The sequence below is a fragment of the Pan troglodytes genome, chromosome 3, assembly GCF_028858775.2.
Source record: "Pan troglodytes isolate AG18354 chromosome 3, NHGRI_mPanTro3-v2.0_pri, whole genome shotgun sequence".
Taxonomy (NCBI): Eukaryota; Metazoa; Chordata; class Mammalia; order Primates; family Hominidae; genus Pan; species Pan troglodytes.
The window spans coordinates 61701947-61716806 of record NC_072401.2 but is presented as its reverse complement, the minus strand read 5'-3'; positions in this window follow the sequence as shown (position 1 = coordinate 61716806).

Here is a 14860-nt window from a genome sequence, read left to right as displayed (position 1 = left end):
TTAACTCTCTATTCTGTTCCAATAGTCTATTTACCTTTTCTTCTGTCAATACTAAATAGTTTTAGTTACTATAGATCAGGAGTCAGCAAGCATTTTCTGTCAAGTGCCCAGACAATAAACGTTTGAGGCTTTGTAGGCCATATGGTCTCCATTGCAACTATTAAATTTTGCCATTGCAGCACAAAAACAGCCAAAAATGCTAAGTAAAAAAATACATGCAGGCATGGCTGTTTTCCAGTATTTACTTATAAAAGCAAATGGTGAACCAGGCCCATGGGTTGTAGTTTTCCAACCCCTGCTGCAGATTACAGTAGGTCATGATTTCTGAAAGCATATGTTTTCTCAAACACTTCTTCAAATTTATATTGGTAATTCTTAACCTTCTATTCTGCCATATGCTTTGAGGATCAGCTTATTAAGTCCCATTATTAAGTCCCAAGAAAATATTTTGAGATTTTGAGATTTCAATAGAAATTCTATTTATTTCACAGAATAGTTTGGAAAGATTCAACATCTTATATTGTTAACTGTTTATCAGCATGATATATCTTTCTATTTATTCATTAATTTTGTTTTGTCATTTTACTCATAAAGTGATATAAGGCACATCTTTTTTATATTTATTCCTCTGTTTGAAGTTTTTCTCATAGTCATGAATAATATTTTTCCTGTTAAATTTTCTAATTGTTTATTGCTAGTGTGTAGGAATATTACTGATTGGTATTAGTAAGTAGCATGCCCAGCAAATTTGTTTAGCTACTTTAAAAATTAATAGCTGTCTTTGGATTCCTTGAATTTTCTATATAGATGATTATGTTGTTTTTAAATATTAAGATTTCCAAATATCATTCAGTACAGTTCCTTCCTTTCTTGGATTGGCTTTCCTTCAGTTTCTGATATTTTTTGTCACTCTCCCCTGCCTTCATATGGTTAATTTTTATATTATTTTCCAAAGTTTATAATGATTAACTCTAGAAGACCTCAATATAAGGTAGTTTGCCATTACCGGAATGCTTAAACAGTAACTTTTAAAGAACAGAATTTCTTAATTTTAATTTAAAATTTATCAATCTTTGCTTTTAAGTTTAGTGTTTCATGTATACCTGTATGTGGTCTAAGAATTCTTCGCTTTTCACAAAGACATTCTCCCATGTTTTATTCTAGAAACTTCAGTGAGTTACCATTTGCACTTAGGTTAATAATTCACATAGAATTTATTTTTGTTCACATGATGAAGTGGGATTAAAGGTGTATTTATTTTTATTGGCTTTTAATTTTGCCATTATTGTGCCATATCACACTGCTTTAATTAATGAAGTTATAGAAGGTCTTGATAAGTGGTAATGTAAGTCCATATTTATTTTCCTTGTTCAATGTTGTCTTGGCTTTTTTCAGTCCATTGCATTTACTTCTAAATCTTAACACTATCTGATCAATTTCTAAAGAGAAATCTCTAGAATTTTGTTGATATTGCATTGAATGTACAGATAAATTGGAGGATAATTGACTTCTTAAAATAGTAAAGCTTCCAATCCATGGACTCGGTATACATTCATCCATTTAGATTTTCTTTAATTTTTCTCAATATCTGTATAGAAGTCATACCTGTTTCCCTACAATTAATCTATGTATTTCATATTTTTCTGTCCTATTATAAATAGTATTATTCCTTGAATTTTGTGTTACATTTGTTGCCAGCATATTGAGATACAACTGATTTTTATATAACAAGAAAATTGATTAATTTATTTAATTTATTAATTTTTTTTGTTTGGACATCTTTTCAAATTTTTAGCATATATGTACATCATCTTGTCATCTGCATAAACAGTGTTACTTCTTTTCCATTGCTTATATTTTGTATTTTGTTTTGTTTGATTAAATTATTTTTTATTTATTTATTTATTTATTTTTTGGGTTATGACATGGAATTCCAGTACACTATTGAATGGAATGGTGATAGCAGGGATTCTTTGCTATTTTCCCAATTTCAGAGAAAGACTTTAAGTATTTCACCACTAAGTAGAATGTTTTCTGTCACTTTATCAAATTAAGGAAATTCTCTTGTTTTTTGTTTGCTACGATTTTACAATAGAGTTTGAATTTGACCAAATCCTTTTGTCTGCATTTATTGAGATAATCATGTCTACTTTTATCTTATGAATGTCATGATCTACATTGACTCATATTTAAATGTTAAGCCAACCTTGCATTTTTGGAATAACCTCAACTTGATTGCAATTTATGACACATTTTATATATCACTGGGTTTCATATGCTAATATTTTGTTTAAGATTTTTTGATACATACTTCTGAGAGACAATGACATATAATTTTCCTGTCTTTTATTTTCATTGTTAAGTTTCACAGCTGAGCTTATGTTAGCCTTATAAAACAAGCTGGAAAGTAACTTTTATTGCAAATTATTTGAAAATTTTTATATATATATGTAAAAGGCAAGTTGCCAAAACTAATATGGTATCACTATAAGGAGATCTACCTGCCCTTCAGGGAAACCACATTTTGGACTTTGCATAAACTTGAAATAAACTTTTCTTTTACAAGCCCATCAAGATTTAAGAATTTATCTGTTGAAACAGATAATACAAATATCTATAACTAATAAATATCCTATTTGATGTTTATAGTCAATTAATTTTTTAAACACCTTTAAAAAACGTAAACATTTGAAACTGATATATAAAGTGTTCGTATTAAATCTCAATCATTTCACACACATCCATTCTTCCTTTTGATTTGCTCTAATATCAGAAATAGCCACTGTAGACTGATGAGGTTCTCTAACTTTCCACGGGCAAGCAGTGTTGCTGCTGAAACAGGATGATCCTTTCTTCCATCTTGAACAAAGCCTAAAATGTCAGTGTTTATGCCATTTTCTCCCCTTAGCTTCATAGCCACAAAAGATCTGTCAGTTATGAAGGAGAAGCACATACATCATGTTGTGCTTATGGTTACATTGAATCATCATTCTTTAAATGAGTGAGTTAGGAAACATATATTTGTTCCAAGAACACTCCCACAAACTGCATGTCTCAGTTTCAATTCAACCTGAAGTTTCAGTGTCAGCTTGGGTAAGAATTAATCAAACGCTCTGTAGCAACTGGGATTATCCACCTCATGACTGCACTTCCTCTTCCTGGGTTTCTGTTTCTTTAAAAGCTTTACCATGTCATTCACATCTAGGTATACTTCAAAATTATTCAAACCAACCTTAAGACTTACAACTGAATCTTCTACAGTAACCCTGGCCCACATACATTTTATAGTTTTCTGAGATCAAATTGCATATATCTCATAAGAATTAATTATTACATATTATTCTACTTGTGTCATACTTGTTTCCCCAAATAGATTATAAATTCCTGGAGTATAGGGTTTATGTTTTATACTAGTTTCCATACATTCCATGTTCTTAGTAAACACTGACAGGTTAATTATTCAATCCTTACAACATGGAAGAGAAAGAAAGACCCCTTCTCCTCTCCTGTTTATTTCTACATAGTATTTGGTTCTTATTAGCACTATTTTCTTTTCATTTGCAATAATATTTTGAGTTAGATTGGCTGGCAATCTAGCAGAAGCCTTTTTTCATCCTCAGACATCTTTTACTTATTTATTTATTTGCTTATTTATTCATTATATATAATAGACTTCATTTTGTAAAGCAGTTTTAGGCTCACTGCAAAATTAAGTGGTGGATACAAAGATTTTCCATACATGCCCTCCGCCCCCACACGTGCTTAGCCTCTTCGTTTATCAACATCCCCCATCAGAGTGGTACGTTTGTTACAACTGATGAACCTAAATTGACATATCATTATCACCCAGACTCCATAATTTACATTGAGTTTCACTCTTGGTATTGTACATTCTATGGGTTTGGACAAATTTGTAATGGCATGTATCTACCATTATAGTATCATACAGAGTAGTTTCACTGCCCTAATAAATAACGAAGAGGACTTTTTTACTGCACTGTTCCTTGGTACACTCACTTCTAGTAGGACCTGCTTCTCAAAATAGCAAAATCAGAAGCTCAAACTTATCAGTACTGTCCATCATGACCCAGCTCTAGGGAATTCCTTCACATTTTTCAGACTCGTGAGACATATCTTTCTAACCAAGATGTCATTTAGTTAACTTAAAATGGGAGGTACCTATTCCCTGCTTATGGAATGCATGACATATAAGAAGAAAACTCTCAAGGAACCTGGGTTTCCTTCTCAATAAGCATGAGATTTTACAAGTAATACATATATATCAAATCCAAGTATTCTGAAATGTAACTGCTCACTTCTATCATCCTTTTAGATTAAAACATCATTTTTACACATAGGTAATTTTTGTTACTGAAAATATAACTTAAATATATAATTGTTTTTCTTGTTTTTAACAGTCACCTTAGCTTCAGATGATTATATAAACTGTTGCTACTAAGGAAATTGAGGGAAGATTGACATGCTTTGATAATCCTTGTAAATATAATGAACATTAATAAAAATCTTTTGATTGTAAGAGACTAAGTTGCTGTTTCATGAGTTTCAGTCTCTTGGTAAAATTACCTCCTAAGGTACTAAGAATATTTACAAATGAAATTGCTGAAGTATTCCAGCTGTTCACGGAATTTTGATGAGTATTTAAATGAGAGGAATATGAGAATAGAGATAATACAGTTTATTTTTTAACTGGGAAAAGTTGATATTGAAAACCATAGGCCAGGCAAGGTGGCTCACGCTTGTAATCCCAGCACTTTGGGGGGCCAAGGCGGGTAGATCACCTGAGGTCAGAAGTTCGGGACCAGCCTGGTCAACATGGCGAAACCCCGTCTCTACTAAAAATAAAAAAATTAGCTGGGTATGGTGGCAGGCGCCTGTAATCCCAGCTACTTGTGAGGCTGAGGCAGGAGGACTGCTTGAACCTGGGAGGCGGAGGTTGCCGTGAGCCGAGATCATGCCATTACACTCCAATCTGGGCGACAAGAGCGAAACTCTGTCTCAAAAAAAAAAAAGAAAAAAAGAAAACCATTTGCCACTGAATCTGATATCAATTTTGAGGGGAAAAAAGCCACAATAAATTCCTAAAAGTATGGCTGGGCAAATCTAAAAATTAGAAGCAATTATTACTTTAAGCCAATATTGGTTCACTTAAAATAATAATTATTTTTTAAATAGATAATCCTAATAACCCCTCAGAATTACCTCGCTTAAAGCAGCAGGTTTTTCCTGGTTTAAGCTCTGATTTCCACATTAGCAGCACCATCTAGAATCCGACCTATATATTTCCCTATGGAAAGAGTCAATTTTTCATGGCACACAATGGAATTTATATAGTACTGCCTTCATATTTATTTTTAAATATAGAATTACTTTGTATAGAGAGTATCATTAATTTAAAAAATCAAAATAAAACAAAACTACTAAATTCATAGGGTATATGTAAGACTTACAATTGCAAAAGAACTTATTCTTTCCCACATAGTTTTAGTAAGGATTTGACTGAGTTTATCTGGGTACTTTCCTCCTTTGGTTCCTATATGCCTGGGAAGCCTCCCACCCTTCTCCCTAACATCCTACTCTCACAGATCCTCCACCACAACTTGCGTTGGACAAATCCCATTTTGCCCTTTTTCTCTGTTCATATCACTTACCTCAGGAACCTCTACACTCCCACTTCATGGTAGTCCCATTCTTCAATATGAGACCTTCTCACTCCTTTCACTAGCTCTCTAAACCTTACTATATGGCGTTCTCTGGAAGTCACAGTATGCTTTCTGCAACTTCTTTAGGACCTCAATCTGTTCTCCAAACATCCACTCCATATTCTTGCTCAAAGTAGAACCTGTCTTTCCTCCAGTATGCAGATTTCATTGCCGCCCTCCTATAAGGTGCCCATTATTTACCCACGAATCCTTTTACTGCTGTCCCTATAGGTGAAGTGCGTGTACTCCTCACTCCTCAGTGCCGCTTCCAGACCTCTGCTCTCTAAAATCAGATTGTATGCTACTATGCCTTCATCTGGTGGGGTGTATTTCTGATTCATATGGAAGGTGTAGTATACTACAAAAAAAAAGGCCACCTGTAGATACCAGGTCTTAATCCCTAGAACCTGTGTTATATATATTTAAAGAAAAAAAAAGATCTTTGAAAATATGATTATGAATTTTGACTAAAGGAGAATTTTTTTTTAATTTTAGATACCAGGGTACATGTACAGGTTTGTTACATGAGTATATTGAACCCAGGTAGTGAGCATAGTACCTATAGGTAGTTTTTCAACCCACCATACCATCCTGCCCCCACAGTGTCTATTGTTCCTACATTTATGTCTGCATGTGCTCAATGTTTAGCTTCTACTTAAAAGTGACAACATGAGGTACTTGGTTTTCTGTTCCTGTGTTAATTCACTTAGGATTACAGCCTCCAGCTCCATCAATATTGCTTCAAATGACACGATTTCATTCTTTTTATGGCTGCATAGTATTCCATGGTGTATATGTATCACATTTTCTTTATCCAGTCCACCACTGATGGGCACCTGGGTTGATTCCATATCTTTGTAATTGTGAATACTGTGTATGTGTCTTTTTGGTGTAATGATCAATTTTCCTTTGAGTATATAATCAGTAGTGAGATTGCTGGGTCGAATGGTAGCTCTGTTTAAGTTCTTTGTGAAATCTCCACACTGCTTTCCACAGTGGCTGAACTAATTTATATTCCCAGCAACAGTGTATTAGATTTCCTTTTTCTTCACATTCTTGTCAGCATCTGTTGTCTTTAGACTTTTTAAAAACAGCCATTCTGACTGATGTGAGATGGCATCTGATTGTAGTTTTGACAAAAACAAGCAGTGGGGAAAGGACTTCCTATTCAATAAATGATCCTGGGATAGCTGGCTAGCCATATGCAGAAGATTGAAGCTGGATCCTTACCTTTCACCGTACAAAAATTAACTCAAGGTGATTATTCTTGATTGTTCTGGTAGGCTCTAAATCCAATCACAAGTGTCTTTTAAAGGAGAGGTAAAGAGACAATAAATAGATACTCAAAAGAGGAGCAGGCAGTGTGAAGACAGAGATTGGAGTGATGTGACCACAGTCACTTTAGTTTTGTTTAAGTTTTAAATTTTGTGTGTATATAGTAGGAGTATATATTTATGGGGTACAAGAGATACTTCAATACAAGCATACAATGCATAATAATCACATCAGGGTAAATGGGATATCCATCACAGCAAGCATTTATCCTTTCTTTGTGTTACAAACAATCCAATTATCATCTTTTAGTTATTTGAAAATGCACAATAAATAATTCCCTTTCTTTTTGTTTTTTGTTTTGTTTTGTTTTTTTGTTTTGAGACAGGGTCTCACACCTGTTACCCAGGCTGGAATGCAATGGCGTGATCATGGCTTACTGCAGCCTCAATTTCCCAAGTTCAAGCAATCCTCCTGTCTCAGCCTCGTGAGTAGCTTGGACTACAGGCACACACCACCACACTCAGCTAATTTCTGTATTTTTTTGTAAAGATGGGTTTTTGCTATTTTGCCCAGGCTAGTCTTGAACTCCTGAGCTGAAGTGATTCTCCTGCCTCGGTCTCCCAAAATGCTGAGATTCAGACATGGGCCACCATGTCTAACATAATTCCCACACTTTTGAAGTTCTGTTTGAAGATGTCTTTGTAGGAAGCCCCACTCAGGACAGATATGTTAATTGAGAAATGAGATAACCCAAAAAATTCACTGTGAATAAGGTGTTGCAGGCAAAAGGGAAAAAGCCTTTACTCTTACTTCACACAATATGATTGTGAACCATCATTTTCTAGATTTGCTTTTATCTGTACCTTATAGTAGCTAACAGACAGTTCTCAAGTACCTTGTCTATTGGCTGGCAGTATAATATTTATCACCAGAAGATATTTATCACTAGAAAATAATCTGATTCTTTCTTCAGTAAGCAAAACTTTTGTTTTTCCTCATAGGAGATAATTATACGTATGATTTCTCTAACATATAAGAAAAAAATGCATTCAGTATGAGATCAGCAATTTATGACGTGATTTCAAATTTTAATGTTAAAGCTGAAAGATCAAGTCTAGGTGGGACACTGTAGAAGGCCAACACAGGTGGATCACTTGAGTCCAGGAGTTTGAGACCAGCCTGGCAACATGGCAAAACCCTGTGTCTACAAAAAAATACAAGAATGAGCTGGGCGTGGTGGCAGGTACTGGTAGTCCCGTGTACTCAGGAGGCTCCCCTACTCAGGAGGCTGAGGCAGGGGGATGGCTTGAGCCTGTGAGGTCGAGACTGCAGTGAACCATGATGATGCCACTGCACTCCAGCCTGGGTGAGACCCTGTCTCAAAAAAAGAAAAAACAAAACAAAACAACAACAAAAACAGATTAATTCTAGAGTGTGGTACATATTGTCAATAGTCTAAATGTTGCCAGTCTAAGGACATCCAGATAAAAGGTAGTGGGCGATAGAGCCAAAATCAAGTCAGGGATAAAAGGCTTTTGTCTAAATAAGTGAACTTTTAAAAGGGTAAAATTTAACTTTAATAACTTGCTTCTATTTTAAGTTATTTTTATGCATCATTTTCTTTCTTAGTCTTTTTAATGTTTTAACTGCTTAACTGTTTCACTCTTTCAATTATTTTGTTAGTTGTAATGCATTTGTCCACTTTCTGTTTGTCCAGACACTTTCTTCCTCAATGTTCTTAAGAACACATCTCTGGCAGCCATGAAAAAGAATGAGTTCATGTCCTTTGCAGGGACATGGATGAAGCTGGAAACCATCATTCTCAGCAAACTAACACAGGAACAGAAAACCAAACACCGCATGTTCTCACTCATAAGTGGGAGTTGATCGATAAGAACACATGGACACAGGGAGGGGAACATCACACACCGGGGCCTGTTGAGGGGTGGAGGGCAAGGGGAGGGAGAGCATTAGGACAATATCTAATGCATGCAGGGCTTAAAATCTAGATAACGAGTTGATAGGTGCAGCAAACCACCATGGCACGTGTATACCTATGTTACAAACCTGCACTATCTGCACATGTATTCCAGAACTTAAAGTAAAATGAAAATAATAATAATAATAATAATAATAAAGAACACATCTATGGTCACTTCTTAATCTCATTTACTTTTTCAAAAGAACTTTAAATTTTGTAGTTTTTAGGTTTAGTCCAAAGTTTTCTCTCTTCTTGCTCTACCATCTCTCTCTGCTGGAGCTTACCCACTCACTCAGCTTAAAATACCACCTATATGGTGACAATAATAAAATGTATATCTTAAGATCAAACTGCAATTCTTGGTACCAGATTCACTTGTTCAACTCCCCCTACTCACCTACTCCTTTCACATTCCTCATAGACATCTCAAGAACATATCAAAGAGTAAGCCCATGATCTCTTCCCCGAAACAAGCTCTTTCTCTTTCCTCATCTCTTCCCATCTCAGTAAATGGCTCCCTAGTGGTTTCATTTTGCTGTCAGAAATGAGGGTTCCATTCTTAAAGACTCCTCACTCATCCACTCCCATGCGCCACCAGTTGTCTGTATGGCCAAATTTTCTTGCTGAGTATTTTGAAAATTCATCTGCTTCCTTTTATTACCTCTACTACTACTCCTGTTTATATCACCATCGTTTACTACCTGAACTTCTGCAAAAGCTTTGTACCTGAGCTCTCCACGTCACACTTGGCTGCCCTGCATGTAACAGCTCTTCTCTAGACAGGGTAGTATCCCTGAAACACAACCCTGACTGGGTCCTTCCTTCAATTCCAGTGGCCATCAGGTTTAGGGTGAAAGAATCCACAACACAACCTACCAGGCCTAACAGAATCTAGTCCCTGACAACTTCTCAGTCTTATCTCAGGCCATTGTTTCTCATTCTCTAAGCTAAAGCCACTGTGGCCTTCCTCACAATTTTCCCATGGTTAAGTTATGCACGTCTGGGCCTTCTCATATGCCAATCTCATAAACTAATCTCTTGACCAGAACATTCTTCCCCTCATGTCTCATCTTAAAGGCCACTTCTTCCGTATATTCCAAGCTAAGTTAAGTCCCCCTTAGAGACCTTCTTTGCTTCAATTATGACTTCAATGGTAATTTTATTCACGTGGTTTTTTTTTGTTATTCAATGTCTGTCTTCCTTGCTAGATTGTAGGCAGGGGAGACAGATGTCTTTTTTTTTTTTTTAAGTAACTAGATTAAAGCCATGCCCTTCGTACCTGTTTGATCAACATATATTGAATGAATTATGATATGTCACTTTTTCTTTGACTTATTTGGATTTTCTTTTTGGATTTATTTGTATTTACTTTTTAAGTTACAATTTTTTTTTCTTCTCTCTGACTTCTGATAGGCTCTCATCCATTATGAGCAATGAGTACTTCCCATCTATTTCCTCCAATGTCACACTTTCTAAGCTATGTAACTTAAGAGATTCATAGGCCAACTTCTTATTTTGAAGATAATACTATGTTTTAACCTGTATTAATAAAACATTTGAACTACTAGACTGTGACCATCTTTTCAAGTATAAACCTTCTCACCTGTTCACAGAGGTGATGTGAACCAACCCTTGGTCACTGCTCATATGATGATTGGTTATTGGAGAAGATGTGGTCCAAAGGACGGGGAAGGCTTCTTTCAAGAAAATAATTTTTGACAAAACCTTCCCAAGTTCAAGTTTAGTAAGTATGTGAAATTGAATCTTCCAATATGGAAGGTGAGATATTGAAGCATTTGAAGTATTTCTCACATTTGTCCACCTCTTATATATTTATTGATAATAAAATGTTACACAAGAATTACCATGGGAAATGTCTTCCTCCCTCTTCTATTTCATTATGAGACCAAAAAAAAAAAAAAAAATTGACCACAGATAGCATTAGTCCTAAAAGACTCTTTAGGTCGGTATTTATTTCTCTGCCAATTATTCCTTTAAAGTAAGCCAAAACAATAATGTAGTATTTATTAAGCAGTCCAGAAATGTTTAGAGTACCAGAGTTTCTTGAGAAAGGATGCTTTCTAATTCTCTAGTGGTTAAAGAATGTGGCATGTAAGATGTCTCCTCTGGGGAATCAATTATAATTTTCTCAATGACCTATACCTGGCCAATTTTTGTTTTAGTGTGGCTCTCATGAACAGAATCTGGCTTTTTTTTTTTTTTTAAATCAGAATCTCAAAGCGTACTGGATACTGTGATGTGCTGCCCAGATTCCCTTTCAAGATCAAAGCAGTCATTCCTCTAGCTGCCAGGAGTTGTACTAGGTTGTAGTTTACAGCTCATTCCCTACACAGAAATTGCGCTCAACCAAAACAGCAGCCATCATCCCATGACTAATTACTGCGGAGGAAGTTGGTTTTAAAGCTGGAGTGTCAAGTGAAATAACTCAGTCGAATACCGCGTAGTCTCATTTATAAATTGGAGCTAAACAAGGGCAATACAGAGCGGAATAATAAACACTGGAGACTACAAAAGGTGGGAGTGTAGTAGAAGCATGAGGGTTAAAAAATTACCTATTGGGTACAACGTTCACTATCGAGGTGATGGGTATAATAAAAGCCCAGGCTTCACCACTACACAATATATGCATGCAATAAATCTGCACTTGTATCCTCTGAATATACAAAAAGTAAAAATTAAATTTTTAAAAGGTAGGGTCTTTGATTGGATTCCAGACATGTCTGAGAGGCCATCTCAGCTTCAGAGCTCTGTGTGATATTGATTGAGGCCCTTGTGGCAACTTCTTCCTCTTCCAAATCTTGCTTCCTCACCTTTTTCTAGGTATTATTCCTGTAAGCATTGTTCCATAAACCCCTATATGCAAATGTCTGTCACAGAGTCTATTTGCTGATAGTTTACGGCAGATTATCTCTGGCTTTTAAATGAATCTAACTCACTTATGTTTATTATGATTATGCATGTATTTAGACTTGTTTCTACCATCTTATTTTATGACTTATGTTGATTTGTTTTTATTGTTATTTTCTTCTTTATAATGAATTAAGCATATTTCTTTTTTTTGTAATCTCTGGCAGTTGAGAAATTGCATATTCTTTCAGTTTACATAATGATAACAATGTAATTATCTTATTTCAATGTATGCCTTCAGTTTCTACCAAAAATTTAAACATATTTGTCTATCATTATCTACGGCTAATAGCATCTACAAGAGAAGAATTTTAGCATCCATTCCCTTCTTCTATTAAAATAATCTGGCATTTTAATTTTAGAATTTTTTTTGTTTTTGTGTTATATGAGAAATATAATTGCAAGGTAGAAGTTTTTCTGGTACCTTTCAATCTTTCTTACTTTGGTCTCAAGTATAGTTTTTTAATGTACATTAATTTTTTTAAACTACATACTTTTAACACTTGAAAGCTAAATGTGAGCCCCACGCACATCACAAATAATTTCCAAAAGCTAAGCATTAAAAACATAAAATAATACAAAGAATAGAAAAGAACGTTGAAACCTTTTTATATATTATTAAGTGTGGAAGAATTATGACACAAAACCTATCAGTTTGACAATTTAAAAAATGTAAAGCTGCAATATGATAAATGTTATTTATATAATGTTAAAAGCAAGTGACTAATTGAGGAAAAAACTTACTAAATATGTAAAGAGGATTAATATTCATAATATATAAACAGACCCAACACATCAATATGAAAAAGCATTCTTCCTAGAAGAAATTTGTATGACTAATTCAAATTAGTCTTTACTGAGAAAAGAAAAATAGCTCAGAGCAGTCTGGGCTATGTGAGGTCTGCAAAATGTACCAGGATCAGAAAGACATGAGCATAGCAATTGTTTAAGGCATTTTGTTTCTGACTAGCTGCCTCACCCATTATCTTCATGTTCTTGGAATTTGTGATACAAAGAACAATATATAGCCACTCTGTAGCTTATATTAATATACATTCTTAGTAAAGAACTTAAGAACAGCTTCTTTTTCTTTAAAAATCCACTTGCAACTGCTGCTAATCAGAATGTATATTCAAGGCAACTTGAATCTATGTTCCCAGGTTGCAGTCCTCAAACTTGGTCCAAATAAAGTCCCTATTTATATTAAATTTGTCTCAGCTTTTTCCTTTAGACAGAGAGTACCATGGCATTCAGCACCTTATAAAAGCTTTGTCTTACTTTCTGGAAGAGTTTACATTAGATTTCAGCATTGTTAACCTTTATTTGTAGAGTTATCACTCTTCTGCTCAAAAGTTCCTCGGCTGCTGTGCCTATGGAGTAGGCATTCTTGTATTCCTTTACTTTCTTAAAAAACTTGCTTTCCCTTTAGTCTATGGATTTGCCCTGAATCCTTTCTTGCAGAGATCCAAGAACCCTCTCTTGAAATCTGGATTGGCACCCCTTTCTGGTAACACCTTCTTGATGAACCATGAAGAGACTACGCTGAGGAGACCCCCAACCCAAGGGAAATAGACTGCAGCACTAATTGGCTGACTTTGGGTAAGTGGGGTGCATATGCCTGAGTAAAGGATGGAATTAGGTTAGAGGCACAACTTAGGGGAGTTAGAGTCTCTCCTAAGACAGAGAGGGTTAAAGACCCCACTTAATAAAAGGCAAGGATGCTTGACTGAACTTAGGTTCGAGGCCCAACTTAGGAAGGTTAGAGTCCTTCCTAAGGTTTACAGGGTTAAAGGCCCATCTCAGTACAGTCCCTCTTAGCTAAGAATGACAGGAGCCATCTGGAGGAATGTTTGAGCCTTGCCAGTTTGATAATGGGTGGTAAGCAGAGTGGCTACTGTAGCAAATCTGGTGTATCTTGTGCCATAAATTTGTCTTTCTATATTGTTCTGTCATAAAGAGGGGTACCTTAGGATAGAACACGGGGCTAGGATCCCATACACCTGCTGTTCAAGATAACCCAGTAAACCAGTCAGTTACAAACTTTGCTGCAGATGCTTGGACAAAAAAAAAACAAAAACTGGATAAAGTTTTCATCTCGTTTCATGTCCTTGGAAGCTTGACCTTGTAAAGACACGGTAGCACTTTCTCTTGGTTTCCACCGTCCAGCAGACAGGAATTTTGGAATTCATGTCATAGTTAGCCCTAAAAATTATCTTGAGCAGTTAAAAGCCTTTGCAAGCTCAAAACTGGCTGCTCTAGGCTCCTTTTGGGAAGGGCAATGGGAACTGCCCAGTGCCGTAGCTTAGTAACTAAGGCTTTGTCTTTTCACAATGGTGGCACGTGTTCAGGGTTCAATTCCTGGCTAAAAGCATGAGTCCTTTCTGTGTGATATCTGTGTGATCTTTACCATTTATTTATTCTCTTCCCCTCCATGAACTATCTTGATTTTTTTTTTTTTTTTTTTTTTTTTTTTGTCTGAGCACCTGGGAGGTTAGCTTTAGTAAAGTTCAAAAGCCAGAAATGTTGGCAGTTTGGTGTGGCTAACCATGGGTAATAAGAAATTTAAAAGGATTTATTTTCTTTAAAGAACACTGTATTAGTCTATTATCATGCTGCTAATAAAGACATATGCAAGACTGTGTAATTTATAAAGGAAAGAGATTTAATTGACTCACAGTTCCACATGGCTAGGGAGGCCTCACAATACGGCAGAAGGTGAATGAGGAGCAAAGTCATTTCTTACATGGTGGCAGCCAAGAGGGCATGTGCAGGGGAACTTCCCTTTATAAAACCATTGGATCCCATGAGACTTATTCACTATCACAAGAACAGTATTGGGGAAACTGCCCCCATGATTCAATAATCTTCACCTGCCCCTGCCCTTGACATGTGGGGATTATTACAATTCAAGGTGAGCTTTGGGTGGGGACACAGCCAAACTATATCAAGCAATATG